At 40.0% G+C, this 25,800-nt stretch overlaps 1 protein-coding gene across 1 annotated transcript in view; it reads left to right on the forward strand.

The window, feature by feature from the left end:
- Positions 1-8,922: 8,922 nt before the first annotated feature.
- The window catches only part of ELMO1 (engulfment and cell motility 1), a 413,997-nt gene continuing 397,119 nt past the window's right edge, over positions 8,923-25,800 (forward strand). The window contains exon 1 of the mRNA XM_073332875.1: positions 8,923-9,143. The gene's annotated coding sequence lies outside the window, so the exon portion shown is untranslated. The remainder of the gene's footprint in view (positions 9,144-25,800) is intronic.

Below are 25,800 nucleotides of genomic sequence, written 5' to 3' on the forward strand. Positions count from 1 at the left end.
CGTTGTGTATCTGGGCTCCTATGTCAGAACCTGTCCAGACCATTGGCGTTCTCTTTGCCAAGCCTTGTGCACAACTAAACTATGACCCTCTTCAGAGAGGGCAGGCCTGGAATTTATGACAACTGCAAACAGAAGATGTGATGTATTGAACAGATTATGTGGGAAAATTGGGATTCAGATGGCGACAGAATGTTATCAATGAAAAAAAATATGAAGGAGTAGCTTTTTGAGGACAATCATTTAGAAGCACAAAGGTACTTTGAGGTTTGTGAGGCAACTTGCAGATTCATTTCAGACATGGCACATGGCAGATGGAAAGAAATGGAGGGCATGTGCAAAAGGTAGCTAAAGGGATGATAGTGGGGTAAGAGGAACAATTAGGTGCCAAACAGGATAATAAGGAAACAGTGAGTCACCTCATTCATGTCAAAACATAGGAAGATGTAATCTAAATTATACATGTCTCAACCTTGAACTTTACCCTCTAGTGACAAACAGTTCAGCAAAAGATGTCAACACATAGCATTTATTGTTTAAAGTCCTTCTAATAGCAACACTGCAGGGTCATTTATCTTGAAGTGTAGCATTTAAATAAAGCATTAGACTCTTTGCTGCCTAACCAGTTTTTTTGTTCTGTGTCAGTGTTGTAGCTTAATGTGTGTGTCAGGGTTAAGACATTCTGGATACTCCTTACATGATAACTAACTCTGTAGCCTTGAAAATTTCTCTGGCATGGACAGTAGTTTTCAGTCATGAATGTTATCTCCTTTAAGAAATGTATAAAATAAAATGTGGCAGCAGGGCAAAATATTATACAGGCAAAGGGGCATTTAATAATAATAGAATAATAACTGCAAAAGGGAGAATGGATAAGTAAAAATGCAGAAATGCATTTGCAAAACAATACATAATGATTCTGCCACTGTTACTCATGTTGAGTAGTACTTACTCATGTGAATTAATTCCACTAACCATTAACTTCAATCAACTAATTATTAGAGCAGCAAGATAACAACTTCTGGCAGGTAGCTTATCCTCCTCATGGTATGTTGCCACCAGCAATTACTGCTTATCAACTAAAATTATGAAAAGAGCAGAATGGGTGGTAGAAAGAAATGTATGCTTCAGCAGCAAGGAAATCATGAATCTGTCAAAAGAGCTGTAAGACTTCTATGGGACTACTAGTGGAGAAAAGTACTACTCACTTTAAGTGAGGGTGGCAAAACTGGGCCTTGGTAGGTGATTACTGTTACTGATTAGCTGCATATAGTTATGCAAAAACCTCCCTATTATTGCTGTTACTCCATCCTCTTTCTCCATGCCTCTTTGTTTGTTTCACAAATCTGTTAGACTGGAAGCCCTTTGAGGCAATGTTTGTAATTTACCATATATTTGCCAGGGCCTACCACAAGCAGGCCCACACTGAGCTGGGGACTCCAAGCTCTACTACAATATAAATAAGAAATACTACTACTAAAGACAGAAGCAGTGTTAAATATTGTGACGATCCCCAGTAATATTTGATTACATAGTGCTTCAAATCTCAACTACATCCATCTTACGGTTTACAGATTTGATAAAAATGTCAAGCATTTGTCAAATACTAAACTACATGCAACACGAGTGACTGAAAAATTGGAGCGCTTTTAAGAAGGTTTTCGATCTGGGAAAGAAGTAGGAAATGCACATCAGTCTTATCAAAATAACTAACCAGAAATTAAAAACTAATTACAAACTGGGCTAACAAGTAGAAATATCTGTCAAAATAAAATCTGTTTCTTCACAAGGTAGGATTATTATTAGTTTGTGTTACAGTAGCAGCTAGGGACCCTGTACAAACACATACTGATAGACAATCCTTGTTTCAGACAGCTTTCAATCTAAATGGCCATCACTAACAAAAGGTGGAAGGACCAGAGGCACAGGAAAGTGAAGTGACTGGCACAAGATAGCACAACAAGTTAGTGACAAAGGCAGGATTAGAACTCCGGTCTCCTGACTCTCAGAACCTATATCCTATTTACTAGATGGCATTCCCTCAAAACAACACACTATAAGCTTCCAATTATCCTTCCACCAGATATGACAAAAGAAAAAATGAAGTAAAAATGCACCTATGCTCAAATGTGGCTAAGAACAAGAAGTGAGCTTTATCTTGAAGTTTTACTACATGGCAAATGGATGAAATGCTGTGGCTTGATGGAGACCTAACAAAGCAAATCAAGCAAATAACTTCATTCACTTTGAGAGGGTGATTTGAAGAGTTTTTGTCTCTCCTCAGTCCTCTTCTCTTGCTGCTCTTTTCCAAGCCCCCACATTCATAGCTGTTGAAGGATTACATTTCTTTTGTCCTCCATAGTACACATTTCAAAATATTAGGTGATAAACAGTAATGACTGATGGCAACAGAGCATGAAGAAGATAAGCTAAGCTACTTGCTAGCTGTTCTGTATATGCAGTGAAGAATTGTTAACCGATATTAGAGATGATAAAATCCCTACATTGTTTTGTATCTGTTGGACAACTGCCATGTTAGATATATCGTATAGGAATAATCATTGTTGCTCTCATCGGTAGGTGCAATGGAAAGTTACCAGCCTGATAACCATCTGTAATCTAAAATCAGTAATCACCTGCCTCCCTCCAGCCCAACTACTCACTTGGGCTCTGAATCAATGACAGTGGAGTCAATAGATGACTCTCTTTGACTTCAGTGGGCACTGGATTGAGCCCTTGGAATGGAAAAGAAAACAAACCAACCCCAACACATTATCTATGAACTATTCCTCATTTTCCATCTGTGGTATAGATGCTGCTACTGGGATAATGCTAAACTCAGTTATACCTGTGCAGACCCATGTTGTTTGGCCAAATCAAAAGGTGAAGATAGTGAAGGCTGGGTCAGTAATGTGTCTTTGAATTGGCATTAGAGAGTCTAAGGGGTCTAAATTGGTGTGATTCATAGATTTTTAAGACCAAAACGATCATCTACTCTGACTTCCTGCATATCACAGGCCACGGGACTTTCCTGAATTACTTCTTCAAATCCAATAGCTTTTGCTGAGTTAGAGCCTGCGTTTTAGAAAAACATCCAGTCTTGATGGGGGTGGAGGTGGGGGGCGGGGTTCCAGTGCTGGAGAATCCACCAGAATCTTTAGTAAGTTGTTACAGTGGTTAACTGACCTCACTTAACCTCTCCTTATTTGTAGTCTGCTTCAACCTCCAGCCATTGGATTTTGTTAAACCTTTGTCTGCTAGATTGAAGAGCCCGCTGCTATTAAATTTCAGTTTTCCATGCAAGTATTTATAGATGTGATCAAGTCACTTCTTGACCTCCTCTTTGGTAAGCAAAATAGACCGAAGCTCCTTGAGTCTTTCACTTGCCTGGAAGACATGGAAGCAGGTACAAGAGAAGACTGGGTGGGACCTACTTAACTTATAACTTCCCGATAGCTGCATTGTCACTTAACGAATACGTAAGAGTAAAAGCAGTTCATAGAGTTGTCTTTCTACTTGATAGGAGTAATGTATGTTTATGATGCGGGCACTGTAAAAGTTATGATTTAACTATTTGTTTCCCTGCGTTTATGTGCTTGGATTTGGTAAATAATGTGATGAATAATAATGTATGAATACAGTTGTCACCTAGCAATGTTGTTGTTTTTAAGCAATTATCTTTTGCTTTTGGAATTTTACTGTATTCTATGCCTAGATAGTATGGGAACAACACTATAAAATAACTGAGGTAAATGGAGACTGGGCTTTTCTTTGTTTAGTTTAAAAAATCTATTATGTGTTTAAAAAGTGGCTGCTCTGCACATCCCATAACTTGTTCCCTAATACTTATTATGCATAAGCATATCTCTGTCAACACTGTGGCAGAGTTAAAATGGGAGTACATATAATTTTGAAATTGATTTACTCAGAATAGGCTTCAGAGTATATTGATTGATTTAAAAAGTCCTTAATTTAACATGCATTTGTATAACTGAACCAACAACATTCATTTAGGGACGTTTCAGCATGTATGGAGATTTGTAAGCAAACAACGACGTAGGAACTGAGGTTCAAGTTCCATAAGCAGCTTTTTTGGAATTATTGCCATCACAGTCAAGAAATTTAGGCCCTAAAATTTTGTCTATCTTAAAATCTGTTAAGCTGTGTGCAAAAATATTTTTCTTAGACAAACCAACAAGCATGGTCAAAGCACTAAAAGATAATCATTTATTTGTGATTTTTAAAAAAAGAGTAATAAAATGATACCATTTTACATAGCAGCTTGCACCCCAACGTGCATTAAAAATTGTGGTTGTGATCCTGCAAATCCTTACTTTATGCAGACAATGAAATTTCTCATGTGAATAAGGACTATTCATGGGAGTAAGAATTTACAGGACAATATCCATATACATACAGAACCACTGAAATTCATCCATCTCTGGAACTGAAAGGCAGCAAGCTGGATGTTGGATCACAGTGATTACAAGTAAAACTGTATGTGACCACCCCTATCTTTATACAAATTGTCATGAGATCTTTAAAATTGATACAGACATTCAAGGACTAGGGCAGGAGTGGGAAAACTACTGTCTGTGGGCAACATCCGGCCCTTCAGACGTTTTAATCTGGCCCTTGAGCTTCCGCTGAGGAGCGGGGTCCAGGGCTTGCCCTGCTCCACGCAGCTCCAGAAAGCAGCAGCATGTCCTCTCTCTGGCTCCTAAGCATGGGGCAGCCAAGGGGCTCTGCACACTTCCCCCACCCCAACCACCACCCCCGCAGCTCCCATTGGCTGGGAACCACAGCCAATGGGAGCTGCAGGAGAGGCACCTGCGGACAGGGCAACATGCAGAGCTGCCTGGCTGCACAGGAGCCAGAAGGGGGACATGCTGTTGCTTCCGGGAGCTGCTTGAGGTAAAGTCTGCACCCCTGACTCCCTCCCCTAGCCCTGATCCCCCTCCTGCCCTCTGAGCCCCTCAGTCCCAGCCCAGAGCACCCTCCTGCACCCCCAACCCCTCATCCCCAGAACCCTTACCCCCTTCCACACCCCAACCCCCAATTTCGTGATCATTCATGGCCCGCCATACAACTTCCATACCCATCTTTGCCTTTATTTTTAGGATTGTAGCAGAAATATCCACATAAAATAAAATGCACAGTATTCAAAATCCTGTGCTCCCTTTCTCCCTCTTCTGGTTCTTCAGAAATATTTAGCAAACATATAAAGTCCCATTCTTAGGAGCTGATTCAAAGCCCACTGAAGTCAATGGGAGTCACTTTACAGTACAAAAGCCACTATCACCACTAGTGCTGATATGAACTTTTGGTGGCAGACACAGCAAAGAGACCAGCGATTAAATAAGCATTGGAAGGGAAGCTCTCCTGCCCCGCAGAAGCATTCCTTCCAAGTCAGAGTTGAGGTATACTTGCTGACCTTTAGGAAAACTATATTATATAAATAACAGTATAAATGGTGATGAGTACATAGCATTTTATTAAAAATATTTTTTTTAATAGTCTAAAAGTGAGTAGTGAAATTAAGTGTGTGTGTGTGTGTGTGTGTATATATATATATATATAATATTTGCAGGATCTGGGCCTGAATTGATACTTGTAAAATAGGTAAACAAACATGTTTGTTTACAAAATATTTTGTAAATTTACACCACCCTGTATATTTATTTAAAACTAGAAAGCCCTCCTTCCTACAAAAAATAAAATAAACACAATTAAACACCCCCCCTCCCACAAATGCCGGTATAACAAAACATCTTTCAACTGCAACAGTGAATTCCTGTTTAGCTAGCATTGACTGTTCTCTCTTCTTGGATAAACTTGAGAGCAGCAGTAAGAGGCTCTTGGGGTGGTTTTATAATTCCCTTTTCTCTTCTCTACATCCCTTCCACCATCTCTTTTCTTTCTGGTTATGTCATTACATGACTTAAATATGAATCGAACATATACGTCTGGGGCTTTATATTTGCATTTTTCACATCTGGTTTGTATCTTTTATAGTTTTAAAATATTATCCTAATTTAATCAAAAAATAATAAAACCTTAAAACTCAAGTTAATCTAAAATTTGTACTAAACAGCTATCATCACACTCAGGTTACAAACATCAGGCCAGAGCATCCAACACCCCCCATCCAAAGTAACAAACCATGGGAGAGGCCAAGAGGAAAGAAGTCTGTGAGGATACTGAAGTATCATGGCTTTACTGGTGTCAAGTATCAGGGAGTAGCCATGTTAGCCTGTAGCCACAAAAACAACAAGGAGTCCAGTGGAACCTTAAAGACTAACAGATTTATTTGGGTTTTTAGCTTTCATGCATCTGAAGAAGTGGTTTTTTTACCAATGAAAGCTTATGCCCAAATAAATCTTTAAGGTGCCTCCGGACTCCTTGTTGTTTTTATGGCTTTACTGGGACTCTCTTTGGCTGTGGGGTATTCCCACCATGCAGGCAGGGGGAAAGACAATATAGCCACAGGCTTTCCTGTCCCTCCTAATGCTGTGCTCTCCATTCTCTGCTCTCAGCTTGCTCAACATGATCATCTCAAACCCCACAGATCCCAACCTTGCAAAACACTTTCTTTCTATGGGGTCTTGACTTGGGGAAAGGATGGACAATGCTGTGGAAGCAGATGAGTCATTCCCTTCCACATAGGAAGGGTGGGGTTCACATGTGGAGGGGAACTTCCATGTGCTGATCTTGGAGGCATGATCTGGCCAGTGATATCACTGTCATTCACAATACAGTTTATGGCCCTAGACCTGCAATTTAGCATTTTAAGGTGGTTAGTAATTTTTACTCAGTACCATGAACTAAGTCACCCTGAATTATTTAATCCGCTCGAGCACACCATTATCACTAGGGCCCTACCAAATTCATGGCCATGAAAAATTCATAATGGACTGTGAAATCTGGTCTCCCCACGTGAAATCAGGTCTTTTGTGTGCTTTTACCATATACTGTACTGATTTCACAGTGAGACCAGCGTTTCTCAAATTGGGTATTCTGACCCAAAAGGGTGTTGCGGGGGGATGTTGCAAGGTTATTTTAGGTGGTCATGGTATTGCCACCCTTACTTCTCTGCTGCCTTGAGAGCCGGGCAGCTGGAGAGTGGTGGCTTTCGGCCAGGCACTCAGCTCTGAAGGCAGTGCCCCACCAGCAACAGTGCAGAAGTAAGCGTGGCAATACCACACCATGCCACCCTTACTTCTGTGCTGCTGTCTTCAGAACTAGGTGGCCGGAAAGTGGCGGTGGCTGACCGAGGGCCCAGCTTTGCAGACAACAGTGCAGAAGTAAGGGTAGCAGTACAGCAACCCTCCCTACAATAACCTTGCGACTCCCCCCTCACAATTCCTTTTTGAGTCAGGACCCCTACAATTACAACACTGTGACACTTCAGCTGAAATCATGACATTTACAAATTTAAAAATCCTATGACTGTGAAATTGACCAAAATGAACTGTGAATTTGGTAGGGCCCTAATTATCACCAAGAACTTCATAGTAACTGAGCGTAAAACTTCCTACTCCAAAGGACAGGCTGCCATCTTCTCTACCTGATGTAGAGGGCCTAAAATGCTAAGTAGCAGGATGATCTGAATCCTGCTTATCCTTTTTTGAGTGGAAATTGTGTTTCACATAGAGACATGAGAGGTTTCTAGGTGGTCATGGATCAACTTTTATGCTCACTGTTACTATGAAGTTCTGAGCAGGGCCATGCCTAGAGGGTTGCAGGGCCTGGGACATAGGCACTGAGTTTCTATCTGCAGCCCAGGCCCCAGCCCCACTCCACCCCTTCCCCCAAGGCCCTGCCCCACCTCTTCCCCTCCCAGTTCCGCCCTACCCCTGAGCATGCTGTGCCCTTGCTACTTCCCCCTCCCCCCAGTGCCTCCAGACACTGTGAAACAGCTGATTGGCAATAGGTGGTGGTGCTCATCCACAGGTAGGAGGCACTGGGGGGAGGGGGAGGTTCGTAGGGGGTCTCCTCCTCGCCTCCCCTCACCTCCCTGTCTGCCTTCTCATGAAGTGCTGGGCTCCCCAAAGCGCAGGGCCCCGGGGCAGTTGTCCTGATTTGCCATACCCTAGAAATGGCTCTGGTTCTGAGTTACAATTAGGGCTCTACCAAATTCACAGTCCATTTTGGTCAATTTCACTGTCATAGGATTTTGAAATTTTGTAAATTTCATCTATTTAAATCTGAAGTGTTACAGTATTGTAATTGTAGGGGTCCTGACCCAAAAAGGAATCGTGGGGAGGGAGTCGCAAGATTATTGTAGGTTTCAGAGTAGCAGCTGTGTTAGTCTGTATCTGCAAAAAGGAAAGGAGTACTTGTGGCACCTTAGAGACTAACAAATTTATTTGAGCATAAACTTTTGTGAGCTACAGCTCACTTCACTGGATGCATACCTCTGATGAAGTGAGCTGTAGCTCACGAAAGCTTATGCTCAGATAAATTTGTTAGTCTCTAAGGTGCCACAAGTCCTCCTTTTCTTTTAAAGGTTATTGTAGGGAGGGTTGCAGTATTGCTACCCTTACTTCTGCACTGCTGCCTGCAGAGCATGGATCTGTTGCAAAATCATTCATCACAGACAGAGACAATGAAAAGCTTCTTAAAAATTATGCTAGAGGAAAAGTACTGAGTTTCTCTCTTTTATTCTGTATGTTTTTAGTGATTTTTTTTAAATACACAAAATGGAGATAGTAGGAAGAGACATATAATCATAGCGTGGGAAAATGTAGACTGTAAAACCCAAAGGATTAAATGAATAAAGTAAAAGAATTGCTTGTCCCCTATTTCGCAGGTGCTGGTAAATACTCACCATTCCTTCAGCGATACTTTGCAGATTATCTTGGGGCTTCTTGCAGATGCAAATTGGGTGTGTGGCCAGCAGGAGGAAGGAAGAGGAAGTGAGAGCTGCAGCAGCAGAATGTGTGTTTCAGTCTGATGATGGGATAGAGTCAGAAACACCAAAACAGCAGCGGTAAAAAGCCCAACTTCAATGGTGGGAGAGGCGCGGGCCGGGGAAAGGAAACGGCGGAGCTGCCAGGCGCTCGCTGCCGCAGGGCAGCAAACTTCACCCCGGCTCCACTCTGCACTTGGCTGCTGGGGGTGAAGGTGGTGCCTGGGTTTTTAAGGTACTTTCGTTTCCGTTTGGGCAGGTCTGCGGGGGGATGCAGGGTGGGCTGAGAAGGCTCTCGGGGAGAGGGGTGCGGGGTGGGGGGAGGCGCCGCGGTAGGGGGCGCCCCTGGCAGTGCAGTGGGGGGAGAGGGGAGCACGTTGCTGTGGACGCTGGAGGGGCCGTGGGAGGGGGAGGAGGAGGAGGGGGGGGTAGGATGCTGGCTGTGGGGGGGTGGCAGGCGGCTGCAGGAGGAGAGCCCGCACCTGGCTGAGGCTGCGGGGGAGGGCTGGTGGGAGACGTGCCCGCCTCGGGTGCGTGGCCCCGGCTGTGCTGGGGAAGGGGGAAGCGGCTGACATCGCGCTGAGGAAGAGGAAACGCAGCCGCCCTCCCTCGTGCTTGTCAGCGCGCCCGCCCGCCCCGTGTCGCGGCCGGGGCAGCCTGGGGGGCAGGCGGGGCGGGGGCGCAGCCTCCCTGCCCTTTGCGGCGCGCTGCTTTGCCTCCACGGCCCCGGGCGCTGGGAGCAGCGCTTCGCTCCTTGCCCTCAGCCGCTAGCCCGGCCCCCCTTTTCCCAAACTGCCCTTCCACTCGCCCCCCCCCCTCGCCCGCTCCCGTGACCCTACCTGCCCCCGCGCGCCCCCCCCTTCTGCCCCCCGCCTCTCATCCCTGCCCTGTCCTCCTCAGACCCAGCCACTCTCCAGAAACAGGAGGTTTTGGTGCGTGTGTGCTGTTTTTGTCATTTTTTTTTTGCGGGGGGGGGGGGGGGTTTGTCGGTTGATGTGTCCCCAGCCACCCGCAGATCCCTCTCTGCTGGTCCTGTTGTTGCAAAGTGCTGGGCCGTGGCAACTTGGTCTTACAGACAGTTGACCTCATAAAGTGGGTTGGGAACATCTGTGTTAGCAATTGCGTGTACTCTGCAAATGCACTCAGGCAAACACAAGGCTGTCTGCAGAGCAGTCACTTGTGGATGTAGCTCTAATGCATAGAGGGGATCATTCTGAAGGTTTGATGTGCTCTTTAATATGTTGGTGGAAGAGGATGGTTGAACTAAGATTCTTTTCTTGCTCTGCTTTTCCCCCCCACCCCATCATATATTTGAAGCTTGAAGATTAAGGGTTCCCTGCACACAAACTTGTACTGGTTTAATAAAGCTGATACAAGAATGGATGCTCTTTTTTCTTCTTCTGTTTAAGAATGGCTTATTTTGGTTTAGTTTATATCCGTTCCTAATCTGTACAAGATAAAATAAAATAAACTTGGTTTAAACCGAACCAAGAGTTGCTGGTGCCAAATGAGTTTAAAAAGAAACCTTAAGTTTAAGCAGTGCAACTCTGCATGTAGTCCAGCCCTTAGTTCATTGTTGTTAATTAGTCACCTTCTTCTGAGTTCATGCCTCTTCCCTTTGCCAAGAACTTTTACTCAGTATTCAAGAGCTCTCAGTAGGGGTTGCCTTTTCTAAGATCTGTCCGCATAGCAATAAATATGATCTGACTGAGGATGCATTTCATATAAAATTATTGTACTGGAATGTGGCTGGGAATTATGCATAGCCATGGCATACAACCCCTTAAACCAAGTGGGTATGAAATCCAAGAAGTGGATTGTTCAGTTTTTTGGCTTCAAGTCCGTACAAAGTTTATTTTTGAATATATTTCCCTTGCAGAACTAACACAACTGTCCAGCTCTCCCCTGAGAATGTATAAGAAATTTCAAAGTTCCTGAAAAATAACTGAGTACATTTTGCAAAAAGAAAAGGAGTACTTGTGGCACCTTAGAGACTAACCAATTTATTTGAGCATAAGCTTTCGTGAGCTACAGCTAAAAGAAAAGGAGTACTTGTGGCACCTTAGAGACTAACCAATTTATTTGAGCATAAGCTTTCGTGAGCTACAGCTCTATGCTCAAATAAATTGGTTAGTCTCTAAGGTGCCACAAGTACTCCTTTTTTTTTGCGAATACAGACTAACACGGCTGTTACTCTGAAACCTGTCATTATGCAAGAATACATTTCAGAAGCACCATATTTTATTATTACTTTTATAAGCCTGTCTTTTAACCTGCCAAGGGTGAAATGTGGGACAAACACCCTGAAGAGAGAGCCAAAGATGATAATAGTGCCAGAAGTGTATAATGTGTTAACTTTAGTGCAGACAATATTGTCTATAATCTGAGCTTCATGATATAGCATTTTGATGTAAATACATATACTCGAAATATGTTCATAAATATCTCATTTTTCTTTAGATTTTGAGCCTAGGTTGTTGGAGTGTTCCTTATTAAGATTCTTATCAAGGGAAAAGTTGAGAAAGAACTAGAACTAAATCCTTTATTATTCACAACTGGGATGTGGGGTAGACAATTGGATTATCTATCTCATCAATGGGTACCAAACCATGCTCTTTCTAGATGTTAGAAATCATTCAGTGTTCATGCAAATTGGCTTCTTTGCAGTTACATACCTACTAGATCACTCAACCCATGTTGAATATTTCTCAATGCAGAAAAATACCTGCTTTTTTCATAAGACTCATTTCACTCTGTCTTGAGTTCAGAAGATCAGAAGTGTTGTGTTTTCCAAGCCACCCAGTTCCATGGTGGAAAATCTGTTTAATTCTAGTGGTATACCTAACAGCTGTAATCTGGCTGTGTAATAGTAATTAGGTAGGGAGGAGAAAGAGAACTAGTGGTAATTTACTGGTAAACCTCCCTGTGGTATAGCATTAAGGAAGCATGTGTGACAACACACATTTTAGGGAGTGATTAAATCATCTTGCAGCAACTTTTAAAATTCACTTGGGTTAGTTGGGTAATAAAGGTTAGTATCATGTTGCTGCATTAACTGTATTAAACAGGTACTGTTGGCAGATACTGCAGTTAGTGTAACCCTTTGATCATTTCATCTGATGTAGTAAACTAGAGATATACCTAATTATCAGTTTCTCCAGGCAGTGAAGCTGTGCATTTAAATGGGTTAATAATTTTTTGTAATCCTATTGAGAATCACAGTGCAGCATCATACAATTTGTGTTTTCTCTGTAGGTTGCAGTTTAGGTAAGAGTGTGGCTGTCTGAGTTTCCTTTGTGAGCAGCAGAAAAGAAATTGAGGATTTCTACCCTTTTGATCTTGAATTTTCCAGAAGTTGTTGAATTATGCTAGGAAAAATATGATAGAATTAAAGCTGAATGGATTTTGATGGCTGACTAGGTGGACTATTTTACTGATTAATGCTAGAACAATTGTATTTTTATCAATGAAAGTACCTACGGTTTAACAATATATTTTATAGATTATATATGTAGAATATTTTTAGAAATGCAGTAGATTAATGCAAAACAATACTTCAACAATGATCTACTCCGTTCCATCTCTCAGCATTTAAGTGGATTGCATTGTGTTCATTGTACTGACAGAGGTGATTTGATTTTTTTTTCCTTATTGTTAACTTGTCACATGCTCTCTACCGGTGTATAACCGAAAAAGTAAGTACTACCGGAGGTTTAACTGTTACTGAAATACTGCTGCATGTATGACACTTCCTTATAGCAATGCCCTTCTGTGGCAAATTGCAGATCTACAGTGCTGATGCTCCACCCTTCCTTCCGCTCTTTGTTTACTCTCCTAATAGAAATCTCTTTGATTATAAGGTTTGAGTTCACATATTTTCTTTGCCATGAAGTTCAGTCTTTTGAAAGGTGTTTGGGTGTGATCTCATGTTTTCCATGCTGACACAGGCAATGCCTGGACATTTAAATATTGTTTCTTTCGTTAAATTTAGTAGATGTATTTAGTGCATGTGAAAGTGAGAGACTTGATATCCTTGGGTATAACTGACTAGTGCAAGCTTTCCCAAACAGCTCTTCCAGTCCACCTCCACACTGAGATGCAGTATGTACCTCCTGTTACTCCAGAATTGGGTCTCACCTCTGTTGAGTAGATTGTCAATCATAGCACTAAAGTCTTTTGTGGTTCTGTGACTTCGATAAGGATCTATTTGAGATAATCATGAGGCCATCAAACACAATTTCCTTCCCAAGTTGTGACCCTTTTATCACTTGAATTCAGGTCTCCAGAAGTAAGTGATGCATTTTGCAGTTGATAAATAGGATAGGGTTTAGAGAAGAGCCACAAATATGATTAAAGGATTGGAAAATATGGTTTATAGACTCAATCTGTTTAGTTTGACAAAGAGAAGGTTAAGGGGTGACTTGATCATGGTCTATAAGTACCTATATGCGGAACAGATATTTGACAATAATCAAATTTGATAATAGAGGGCATTTCACTCTAGCAGACCAAGGTACACTAAGATCCTGAAGTTAGACAAAGTCAGACTAGAAATAGGGCACATTTTTTTTAACCAATGAGGGCAATTAAACATTGGAACTATGGTGATGGTAGATTCACCATCACTGGCCGTTTTAAAATCAAGATTGGATGTTTTTAAAAGATATGCTCTAGTTCAGACAGAAATTAATTCAGGGAAGTTCTATGGCTTGTATTATACAGGAGGTTGGACCTGATAATCACAATTGTTTCTTTGGGCCTTATAAATCTCTGAATTATAGTCAATGAATCTTTTTGTCTGGCTTAGGTTCATGTGTGCTATATGTCCTTATCAAAGTATTTTAAAAAATACTCTCGTAAAATGGATTTTAAGAATCCTGGAGACTGAAGTCTGCCATTCATCCACAGAAAAGGCAGTGGCAATGCAAACTTCTCCACATTGCCTTGCCAATGTACATCAGCACTGTTCTGAAGGGACCACTTGTAGGGGGGAGAGAGTAGTTCAAGTCTCCATGCCTGTGTCAAGCTATTGCATGGGTCTTTGCTGTACGTGATCTTTTTATCACAAGTTTTGCAAGACACAAACGGGTGATTTATGGATAGGTTGGCAGCCCTAATATTAAATTTCCTTGTTGTTATCCAGTTGTTGTTAGAACAGAATCGGAAACCGAATGCTACAAGGAATTGGTAATGTGTTTTACCTCTCTCGCTCATTCAGGTCTAGTACTAAGGCATTGATTTCTGAAACTGTGGTCTGTGTATCACCATTAGTTTGTGGAACACTTGCTGATGGGCCAAGGAGAAGTGGTGGTTACATGCCGTTTGCTCCTTCTCCTTGCTTCTGTCTGCCAAACAGCATTAAAAGTCAGCTAAAAATTTATTAAATATTTTCTGGTATCAATTTTCCATGTAAACAACTGCTGTAGTGGCAATAGGGATGTTATTGATGGACAGTGGAAAGAAAATAGATCTGTGGAATTAATTGTGAATGAGAGTGGAGGGGTCCCTTTCTGCTAAGATATAGCCCATACTGTGAAGAAGTTTGGGAACCTCTGCTCTTAGCCATTACCTTAGAATGGTCATTTGGCCTATGTACAGTGAGTTAGTTTCAGTCCAGTTCTAGTGGACAAGATAAACTGTGGTGGTGTGAGTTTTCCTTTGGAGTTGTCTAGTTGGCAATGGAGAATATTTGGTGTGTGTTACACATACTAGTGTACACTCCTTGTCAGTATAGATGCAGCCTAAGTGTACATCTACACAGCCCATGGCAGTAAGCCTCCCAGCCTGGGTCAACAAGACTCAGACTTGTGGGGTTCTCACTAGTGCTCTAAAAATAGCTATGTAGACAGCATCTTGAAGTTGCAGCTTGAGCTGGAGTGTGGGCTTTGAAGCCCACCTCCTCTCCCTTAGCGTGGTATGAGATGGGAGAAGGTAAAGCAGGAAAGAGCATATGGGGAGATCCATATTGCTCTAACAAGGACACTGGGGACTCCTTTCTAATCCAGGGGAAAAGTGTGTGTGTGTACCTTTTTGTACAGCGTCTGGTACACAGTGGTTAAAAAGCTTCTGATCTTGCCAAATTATTTTTTTATTTGGTGTGACACAAAAAGTGTGTGTGAAATCACTACCTTACCTCTCACTCCAAACTCACAATCATTTCTTACCACTCTTTTCCAACCCTGCAGTGCGAATAGGAAAAAGGTATTAGGGTACAGACATTGTATCAAGTTTCATGCTTGTGTGCATTAAAATAGGCTGACTATAAATTCCTGGAAAACATTTTTTTTTTAAAAATCACATATTAAATCTGAATTGTAATTAAGGGGGTATTCAATTTCCTAAATTTTGGTAAACATTGCTTTTTCCTCCTCATTTCCCTACCCGCCCCTTTATTATTTATTTATGTTACCATAGTGCTTAGGAGCCCCAGTCATGGATCAGGAGGACCCCATTGTGCTAAGTGCTGTACAAACACAAACCAAAGAGAGAGCGAGCCCCTGTTCCAAATCTAAGGAGTGGTCTACACTAGAAAATTAGATCGACCCAGCTACATTGCTCAGGGGTGTGAAAAATCCGTACCCCAGAATGACATAGTTAAGATGACCTAAATTCCCTGTAGACAGTGCAAGATCAATGGATCTTCCGTCAACCTAACTATTGCCTCTTCGGAAGGTGGATTAACTACCTTGATGGGAGAACTCCTCCCGTTGCTGTCTAAGTGTCTACACTGAAACGCTACAGTGGTGCAATTAAAACGCTGCAGCTGTGTTGCTGTAGCTTTTTAAGTGTAGACATAAAGTAAGTATAAGACCAGAGACGACAGATGGATACAGACAGATGGGGGAATACAGCAAAGCAATGAGACAGTACAGGTCAGTATGATAGGCAGTGGTATCAGCACACCAGCACACTATATTGTAGGCATCACAGGAAAGGAGTGTTTTGAAGGAGGAGATGTGAAAAAATGAAAGCAAAAGCAAGCCCGTATCTCCCTATATCATTTTCTCCCCCACCATGCCTGCATCACTGGATACAGACTTTTGTATTACCTTCTACAATGAAGATGTTCATTTATCCAGTATTTTGTTTGTGTTTCCCCCTCCACACACACACAATAAAACAATCTATGATCCTGGCCTGTGGATTTTCAGCAAGGGTGGTTCAAAAATGGTTTCCAAATCCTGTCAGATTCTTCTAATTTATTTTATATAGTTTACCTGTTCACATGCAGCTGTTTCTACCAGATTGTCAATCTGCTCCATCTTGGATATCCTTGATATATCTTTCAAAATAGCATTTTTGCCATCATTTAAATTTTATTGGAATTAATCCACTTGCATTTTTCTAGAAGATATTTTTGTTTTGAGTAGTTCCCCAATTAGGTAATTTTATTAAGTATTTGCCAGAGATTCTCTCATATGGTTCTTGCATTCTCTGCAGACTCCTCACAAATAAGTTGCCTATGTACTTTCAGGATCTACAGCTCAAATTATTATTACACAGACATTAGGAGTACAGAACAGTCTGTGAAATGATACATCATCCCATTTTTAGCTGTCACTTTAATACAGACATGTTAAACCATATTTTTTCTTCTCATGCTTGTTTTAATTAAAAGGGAGACACGGTCAGTGTTTAAGAGGAAACTTTAGATTCCTCAAGCATGATGGTTTCTAGCCCCCCCCCTTTTTTTAAAACCCCACATATCAATGGGTGCCTGTTTTGGGCAGATGATCTCATTTCCTAGAGTCTTTTGCATATATTGTTGAAGTTGCAAATATTGACAAAAAAAAATTCTCTCTAGAGCTATTTTTAAATCTGTGAAATTTACAAAATGTCCTTTTTATGAAATAAATCTAACGTTTTAAAGTTAGATAAAAACAAAACAATGCAAAAGATGCCAACAGGCCAATAAAGCAACGCTGTCCACATGAAAATCTCATGCCAGCCTTAATTTTTTTAGTTAGTTTTGCAAGTAATGCCCAAGATTACCATAACTGAAAGTGTTGAGGTGTTTTTTTTAATTGTACATTTGACAGTGCTTCGTCTGTTTCACTCTTTCCAGGTATAATCAGTTAGACCCTGATTCTGCCATCACTTACAAACATGCTTAATGTTAAGCATGTGAGTAGTTCCATTCATCTTATTCACATGCTGAAAGTTAAATGCATATGTAAAATGTTTGCTGGTTTGGGGCCATAAGTCAGTTTCCCTGATGTTGCCTTGAGCTTTCACACAAACATTTTGAAATAAGCAAACGTAACTGTAAAAACCTCCACGAAAATTGGTAGGGAGATATTGTGTGTATGTGTGTGTACGTATGTATAAAGGGCTGGGGGGAGAAGAGATGTGTTTACCAGAAAGGATGACTGAATTTGTTTTAAGAAACTGATTAGATTTCAAGTTGGCAGTGTCCCTTTACCTATTGTTGGACACTGCTTTGATGATGAAGATTCCAGTCTAGATATTTTGGTATTGATTTTGTATCTAATGTGAAAAATGTTATTCCCTCTCCAATTATTCTTCATTTACAATTCACACAAGCAAAAATGTGCAGGGTTTGTGGGGTTCTGGATTCCTCTTAGGATCATAAAAATAACCCAAGTTAGTCCTACGAGTGTTGTTATAATGCCCATATTGAGGATAATTCTTTAAAATAATATTCCATGTGTTGAAGTATACATAAATATGTTGCTCTTAAATGCCATAGAAATAAGGAATTCATAAATACTAAAATCATCTGTCTTATGGTTAGGCAGTGCTGTATTAAGGTGGTGGGTTGCCGTGTATGTGTCTTCACTTACAGAAAGAAAGAGACATGGTTATGATACAGGCTAATATATTGCCATTTTTACTCCTAGCACTGTTGCATATATTTGTTACATTCCAATGGCATCTTTTCCATCACTTTATTTTTTGGAATATAGTCACACATTAGTTTTCATAGCAACAATGGTAGCTTCAGCTGGAAATTGAAACCTGATAAGTATTGGCTCATAACTACAAAAGCAGTTTATCCAAAATGTCCAAGCACTGAGCCAAACCAAGGTTTCTTTAAAACCTCTCTTTACCCCGAAATATAAGTATTAGTCTCTTCATTCTGGAAATGAAATTCAATATGTCATTCGGCTAGTAGGCATTCAAAATGCTGGACTCTCCCACCTCCCCCCTCAGTTTTCTATTTTTGCTTTTCCCTTCGCCAAGTGCCAGGTCACACAACTATTGTCTAACTCTACCCCCTGTGATACAAGTGCATTCCTCATATCAACCTTCCCCCCTAGGAATAGCCAGACACAGGTCCCTCCTTACTTCCTAGGCTCACAAAATTCAGGATCTAGATGTGGGGTCTAGGTTTGATCTGTGCCATTTATGTGAATCTTCTTTGGTAATCCCCTCTTGCATGTACACCTCTCTCTTGTTGCTGTAAATCTCCCCTCCCTGGAAAGTATGAAGATTGAAACAGACTGCTTCTTATTAGTCAGCAAAGGGCAGAGTGGCCATTACTAACAACAGTAGTTACAGCATAGCAGAAGTTTGTGGAAAAATTACAAAACCCTCAAAATCTTTCCCCACTTTCCTTCAAATTCGCAAAAATGACCTATGCTTGTGGCAAAACCTGCAAAATCCTGTGGTTCTTCTCTTTTGTGTGTGTGTGTGTGTGTGTGTAAAGAGCCAAGTAAAAAGATTTCTGAGTGAATTGGGCCCCTTTTCACTGAAAGATTGTTCTAGTTTAGAGCAAAGAGGTCAAATTTCTTTTAAGAAGTACAGGAAATTTAGAATTTTACTTGTTTTTATGTGAAAATCATCATTTTTGTGGGAATTTCACTAGAAACTAAAATTTGAGTCACAAAATAATGAAAGGTTTCAGAGTAACAGCCGTGTTAGTCTGTATTCGCAAAAAGAAAAGGAGTACTTGTGGCACCTTAGAGACTAACCAATTTATTTGAGCATGAGCTTTCGTGAGCTACAGCTCACTTCATCGGATGCATACTGGAAATGGCCCAACCTGATGATCACTTTAGATAAGCTATTACCAGCAGGACAGTGGGGTGGGAGGAGGTATTGTTTCATATTCTCTGTGTATATATAAAGTCTGCTGCAGTTTCCACGGTATGCATCCGATGAAGTGAGCTGTAGGTCACGAAAGCTCATGCTCAAATAAATTGGTTAGTCTCTAAGGTGCCACAAGTACTCATGTTCTTTTTTTGAAAATAATGAAACTTAACGTGTGAAACTTTGAAAGAACAAAATGTATCATTTTCACACAGCTGTGGTGCAGAATAGTATAAACAGTATAAGAACATAAGAATGGCTGTACTGGATCAGATCAGTGGTCAGTTTAGCCCAGTATCCTGTCTAGGGTGACCAGATGTCCCAATTTTATAGGGACTGTCCCGATTTTTGGGTCTTTTTCTTGGCTCCTATTACTCCCCACTCCTTGTCCCGATTTTTCACACTTGTTCTCTGGTCACCCTAATCCTGTCTTCTGAAAGTGGCTGGTACCAGATGCTTCAGAGGGAATGAACAGAGCAGGACAATTATTGAGTGATCCTTCCCTGTTGTCCACGCCCAGCTTCTGACAGTTGGAGGTTTAGGGATACCCAGAACATAGGGTTGTGTGTCGGACCATCTTGGCTAATAGCCATTGATAGACCTGTCCTCCATGAACTTATCTAATTATGTTTTGAACCCAGTTATACTTTTTGCCTTTACAATTTCCCTGGGCAACAAGTCGCACAGGTTGATTGTACTTTGTATGAAGAAGTACTTCCTTTCGTTTGTTTTAAACCTGCTGCCTATTAATTTAATTGGGTGACCCCTGGTTCTTGTATGCTGTGAAGGACTCAATAACACTTAGATATTTGATTTCTCCAAACCATTTATGATTTTATAAACAACTATAATATCCCCCCTTAGTTGTCTCTTTTCTAAGATGAAAAGTTCCAGTCTTTTTAATCTCTCCTTGTATGGAAGTTTTTCCATAACTGTAGTCATTTCTGTTGTGCCTCTCTGTACTTTTACCAATTCTAATATATCTTTTTTGAGATGGGGTGACCAGAACTGCATGCAGTATTCCACATGTTGGTGTACCATGGATTTATATTGTAGCATTATATTATCCGTCTTATTATCTATCCCTTTCCTAATGGTTCCTAATATTCTGTTTGCTTTTTTGAATGCTGCTGCACTTTGAACAGATATTTTCAGAGAACTGGCCACAATGACTCCATGATATTTAAGTCGTAACAGCTAATTTAGACCCCATCATTTTTTATGTATAGTGGGGATTATGTTTTCCAATATGCCTTATTTTTGCACTTATCAACATTAAATTTCATCTGGTATTTTGTTACTCAGTCACCTAGTTTTGTCAGATCCCTTTGTAACTCTTTGCAGTCAACTTTGGATTTAACTATTTTGAGTAATTTTGTATCATCTGCAAAGTTTGCCATCTCACTGTTCACCTCTTTTACAGATCATTTATGAACAAGTTGAACAATACTTGTTCCAGTACAGATCCTTGGGGGACCCTGCCATTTGCCTCTCTCCAGTGTGAAAATTGACCATTTATTCCTACCCTTTGTTTCCTGTCTTTTAACCAGTTATTAATCCATGAGAGGACCTTCAGTCTTATCCCATGACTGCATGGTTTGCTTAAGACCTGCGGTGAGGGACTTCATCAAAGGCTTTCTAAAAATCCAAGTACACTATATATCCACTGGATCACCCTTGTCCACGTGCCTGAGAGTTCTAATAGATTGGTGAAGCATGATTTCCCTTTAAAAAAGCCATGTTGATTCTTCCCCAACACATCATGTTCATCTATGTGTCTGATAATTCTGGGTTTTGTTTTTTTTTTTACTAGAGTTTCAACCACTTTACCTGGTACTGAAGTTAGGCCTACCAGCCATTAATTGCAAGGATCGCCCCTGGAGACTTTTTTTTTAAATTGGCATTACATTAGCTATCCTTCAGTCATTTGGTACAGAGCCTGATTTAAGTGATAGGTTACATACCCAAGTTAGTGATTTCATGGTTGAGTCCCTTCAGAACTCTTGGGTGAATACCATCTGGTCTTGGTGACTTATTACTTTTTAATTTATCCCAAAACCTCCTTTACTGACACCTCAGTTTGGGACAGGTCCTCAGATTTGTTACCTAAAAAGGAAGATTCAGGTGTGGGAATCTCCCTCACATCCTTTGCAGTGAAGATAATGAGAATTATTAATTTAGCTTCTCCATAACGGCTTGTCTTCCTTGAGTGCTCCTTTAGCATCTCAATCATCCAATGGGCCCACTGATTGTTTGTCAGGCTTCCTGCTTCTGATGTAGTTTAAAACATTTTTGCTGTTAGTTTTTGTGTCTTCTGTTAATTACTCTTCAAATTCTGTTTTGACCTGACTAATTATATTTTTACACTGGACTTGCCAGAGTTTGTGCTCCTTTCTATTTTCCTCTGTAGGTTTGACTTTCAATATTTAAAGGATGACCAACTCTTTTACTCTGTTTAGGCAGGGTGGCTTTTTTTGTTTTTGTTTTTTTAATTTGCGGTATGCATTTAGTTTGAGCCTCTATTATAGTGTTGTTGGTGTTCCCCTGAGACCTCTTCCACTAGATTCCCCAAGAACTCAGTTTGACTCCAGTCTCATAACTCAGGTTCCTTTATTTGGCATGCAGCAAAGCTGCACTGAGTTGATCAGACTCAAGTGTAGGGGATGGTACAGGACGTGCCATACATCCAAAGTTACACAGCAAACCTCTTCCTTCATATACGTTTACACATTACATTGCATCACACGTTTGGGACTGACTCATTCACTTTGAAGCAATCTACGTACAGCATGCACTGTCAGTGCATGACTTATTCTTTCCTTCATCTTACATTTCAGGCTTATATCGTCCATTGTAAATGGTTCTTTGGGTGTTACTTATCTTAGCTAGTTACAGACAGTCTGTTTCCAGACTGTGCACCCATTTACCTCCTCCCTAATCCTGTCTCCCAAGAAATGAGGTCTCAGCCACATCCAATTATTCATGTCAAGCCAGGCCTATATTCTACGGCTCTTGTTTTTATATTTGCGATATTTTTATTTTCATTATATTCCAGTCTTTTTGTGCTTTTTTTAAAGTTTATTTTAATTGTTATTTATACAATTTTATGATACAACTTATTTTTATTTTTTGGTAATATTTATTTTACATTATAGTAAATAGAACACTTGTATACAATTTTAATGGTTGGATGTTTTATTATGTTTTTGGGTGGTTATTGCACTATTTAAAGTAGCTTTATTAATGATGATTAATCAGTTCTGGGTCCGGTTCTGTTCAATATCTTCATCAGTGATTTAGATAATAGCATAGAGAGTACACTTATAAAGTTTGAGGATGATATCAAGCTTGGAGGAGTTGCAAGTGCTTTGGAGGATAGGATTATAATTCAAAATGATCTGGACAAACTGGAGAAATGGTCTGGAGTAAAAAGGATGAAATTCAATAAGGACAAATGCAAAATACTCCACTTAGGAAGGAACAATCAGTTGCACACATACAAAATGGGAAATGACTGCTGAGGAAGGAATACCGCAGAAAAGGGATCTGGGGGTCATAGTGGACCACAAGCTAAATATGAGTCAACAGTGTAACGCTGTTGCAAAAAAAGCGAACATCATTCCGGGCTCTATTAGTAGGAGTGTTGTAAGCAAGACACGAGAAGTACTGGTAATTCTTCTGCTCTACTCTGCGCTGATTAGGCCTCAACTGGAGTATTGTGTCCAGTTCTGGGTGCCACATTTCAGGAAGGATGTGGACAAATTGGAGAGAGTCCAGAGAAGAGCAACAAAAATGATAAAAGGTCTGGAAAACATGACCTATGAGGGAAGATTGAAAACACTGGGTTTGTTTAGTCTGGAAAAGAGAAGATTGAGGGAGGACATAACAGTTTTCAAGTACCTAAAAGGTTGTTACAAGGAGGAGGGAGAAAAATTGTTTTTCTTAACCTCTGAGGACAGGACAAGAAGCAATGGGCTTAAATTGCAGCAAGGGAGGTTTAGGTTGGACATTAGGAAAACATTCCTAACTGTCAGGGTGGTTAAACACTGGAATAAATTCCCTAGGGAGGTTGTGGAATCCCCATCATTGGAGATTTTTAAGAGCAGATTAGACAAACACCTGTTAGGAATGGTCTGATAATACTTAGTCCTGCAATGAGTGTGGGGGACTGAACTAGATGACTTCTCAAGGTCCCTTCCAGTCCTATGATTAAAAGAAAATAGAATCTGGATGGCACTTTTGAATAGGAGTTTAGTAGTTGGGCTTTATTTTTTTTTATATTTACTGATTTGTATGTGTGCATATGCTAGGTTGGTTTTTGCTTTTAAAGCACACAGCTCTTATGGCCTTTTTTGAACTTTTAAAGGATTTAAATTAAGTAGTATTATATGTTTTAATTTTTATTTATTTTTAAAAAGATATATATATAATTTTTATTGTTTTAGTTGCTTTATTATTGACAAAGGGATTTAGGTTTTTTATTATTTGGTTTTGTCTTTGTTTTTACTTATTTTATGTTTAATATTTATCGTTTAATTTAAAAAAAGGTTAAACTTTGTGAAAGCATCAAGACACTTGAAGGGTTAACTAACAAAATTAAGGCTGCCGAATAAAGAGTGTCTGTCAGTTTTGCAAGCTTGAATAAACGATTTGGATGAATTTTGTGTGGAATTTTTTAAAAGCTAATTTATTTTAAATATATATTTTACATTTTTTTAAATAAGCGTTTTTTGAAATTTTGTTGTCCCTTTCTCTGTTATAAGCAGTTTATTATGAGAGACTAAATAAATATTTTAAACTTGCGTGGCTTACCATTTGCTAGCTGAAGTTTTGAACTTTTTTGTTTTTTTTTAAAGATGGTTTTACACTTTCAAAGGTTTGTTTTTTTTTTTTTTGGTGTAAGTTGCAAGTTATGAAGGGATGACTCATTTAAGTTGCTTACAACTTAAACTGCAATTTTTATGTTTATATCTAAGCTTTGAACAATTTTTTTTTTTTTTTTTACAGCTGAGAACTTTTTTGGCCTGGGCTTTGATCATTGCTGCATTTTAGCAATGTTTAGTTTTATTGCTGTTTTCAGTTCTGTCTTTTCCTTCTGTGTCTCAGCTATCTGATTTTAGGTAAATTGCTTATAGTTAAACAATTTAAATCAGATTGTTTTATCTGAAGCAGCCAGCACAATTCATTATATATAGACACATTTGTTAGGAAGGCCCATCTCCTTCAGAGTGACTTGAAGGGCTTCTAGGTTATGTATGTGGGGATGAATGACATAGTGCAGGGGTAGTCAATAGGCAGACTGCGGGCCAAATCTGCACTCCCGGACACTTCTGAATTGACCCTGAAATGTTTTTTATTTTAGTTATTGTAATAATTATTTTTATTATTTTCTCTGAAGTCTGGACCTTGACTATACCTTGACCAAGAAATTTAAACCTTGACCAAAAAATTGATTATGCCTGACATAGTGGTGGTAGTTGTAACCACCTAACCTCCCCTTTGCATAATTTGTTGATTACTAATGATGTTACCAGGTATGACTCCACTGAGTTATACTACTTGTAACTGGGTATTAAACCAAGCATTTTTTTAACATTTCAATGTCTTTTTAAAACAGTTCATTATTTTCACTATCCTTGACTATTTATTTAGTCCCCTCTGAGCTCTTCAGTGTTAATTTGGGCAAAAGCTACTTCTATCTGCACATACTTTTTTCTTAAATCACGCCCTTCAGTTTTTTATTGTTTGCTTAATAAGAGCCTTCCTAAGACCCCATTAAATTCTGGGGCTATAACTTTTCTATTTTATTTCCCAGAGTAACACGTTTCTCAGCAGCTCTAAGCTTATCTTTTATGTATTTTGCACTTATTTCTTAACTTCGTGCACTTTGCCTGCGAAGTACTCGCTAAATACAGTCCTTGAAGGAAGGCTACTTTTTACTTTGGATTTATGCAAATAGGTAACAGACGTGTTCTCCATTCAGGAATCTTTTCTGTTTAGTTTTTCTCCTCTACAGCCTTGATTTGCTCTTTGTATTCATTCCTTAAGGTGGAAATTTTCTTTGTAAAATTTTAGTCAGCAGAAATCATCCTTGTGAAAGTGCTGCCTTGGTTGGGGCTTTTTCCTCCCTTCGGATTTAAAAAAAAGCCTCCCAAAACTCACCCTGGATGCTATTTTTTAATGCCTGCCAATGGGCCCTATTTTTTTTGGAACATAAGAATGGCCATAGTGGATCAAACCAATGGTTCAGTTAGCTCAGTATCCTGTCTTCAAGCAGTGGCCAGAGAAAATTTTAGTGGCATTCAATAGACCTTTGCTGTGTTCTGCCATTGATTGATTGCATTTAATGAACCTCTGCTGTGCTCTGCCAAGCAATTTTTTTCATCTAATACCACTCTCTGGAGCTCCTTTTTTCCTCAGTCTCCCCCTAATACTTCTCTGGGGACTCTATATGGTCCGCCCTTTGATATAACCCACTCCTCCAGCGTGGTACTGACTTCCTCATATTTAAACCCTTCCAGTGCCTTTGCTAAATGGCTGGGTTGTAATCCTAGACAGTGAAGCTACATCTATAATAAACTATATGTTACCTGCTCCAGATAAATGGAATCTGAGTCACAGCACGCTGTGTTGGTGTTCCCCTGAAAATTCTTCCACTCTGTTCCCCAAGAACTCAGTTTGACTCCAGTCTCATCAGTCATGTTCTTTTATCTGACATACAGCAAAACTACGCTGAGTTGATCAGACCCAAAGGTATAGGATGTACAACATATCCAGAGTTACAAAGCAAACATCTTTTTTTAATATACATTTACACATTACATTACATTTACTATACA

Source organism: Lepidochelys kempii, chromosome 2 (genome assembly GCF_965140265.1).
Source record: "Lepidochelys kempii isolate rLepKem1 chromosome 2, rLepKem1.hap2, whole genome shotgun sequence".
NCBI lineage: Eukaryota > Metazoa > Chordata > Testudines > Cheloniidae > Lepidochelys > Lepidochelys kempii.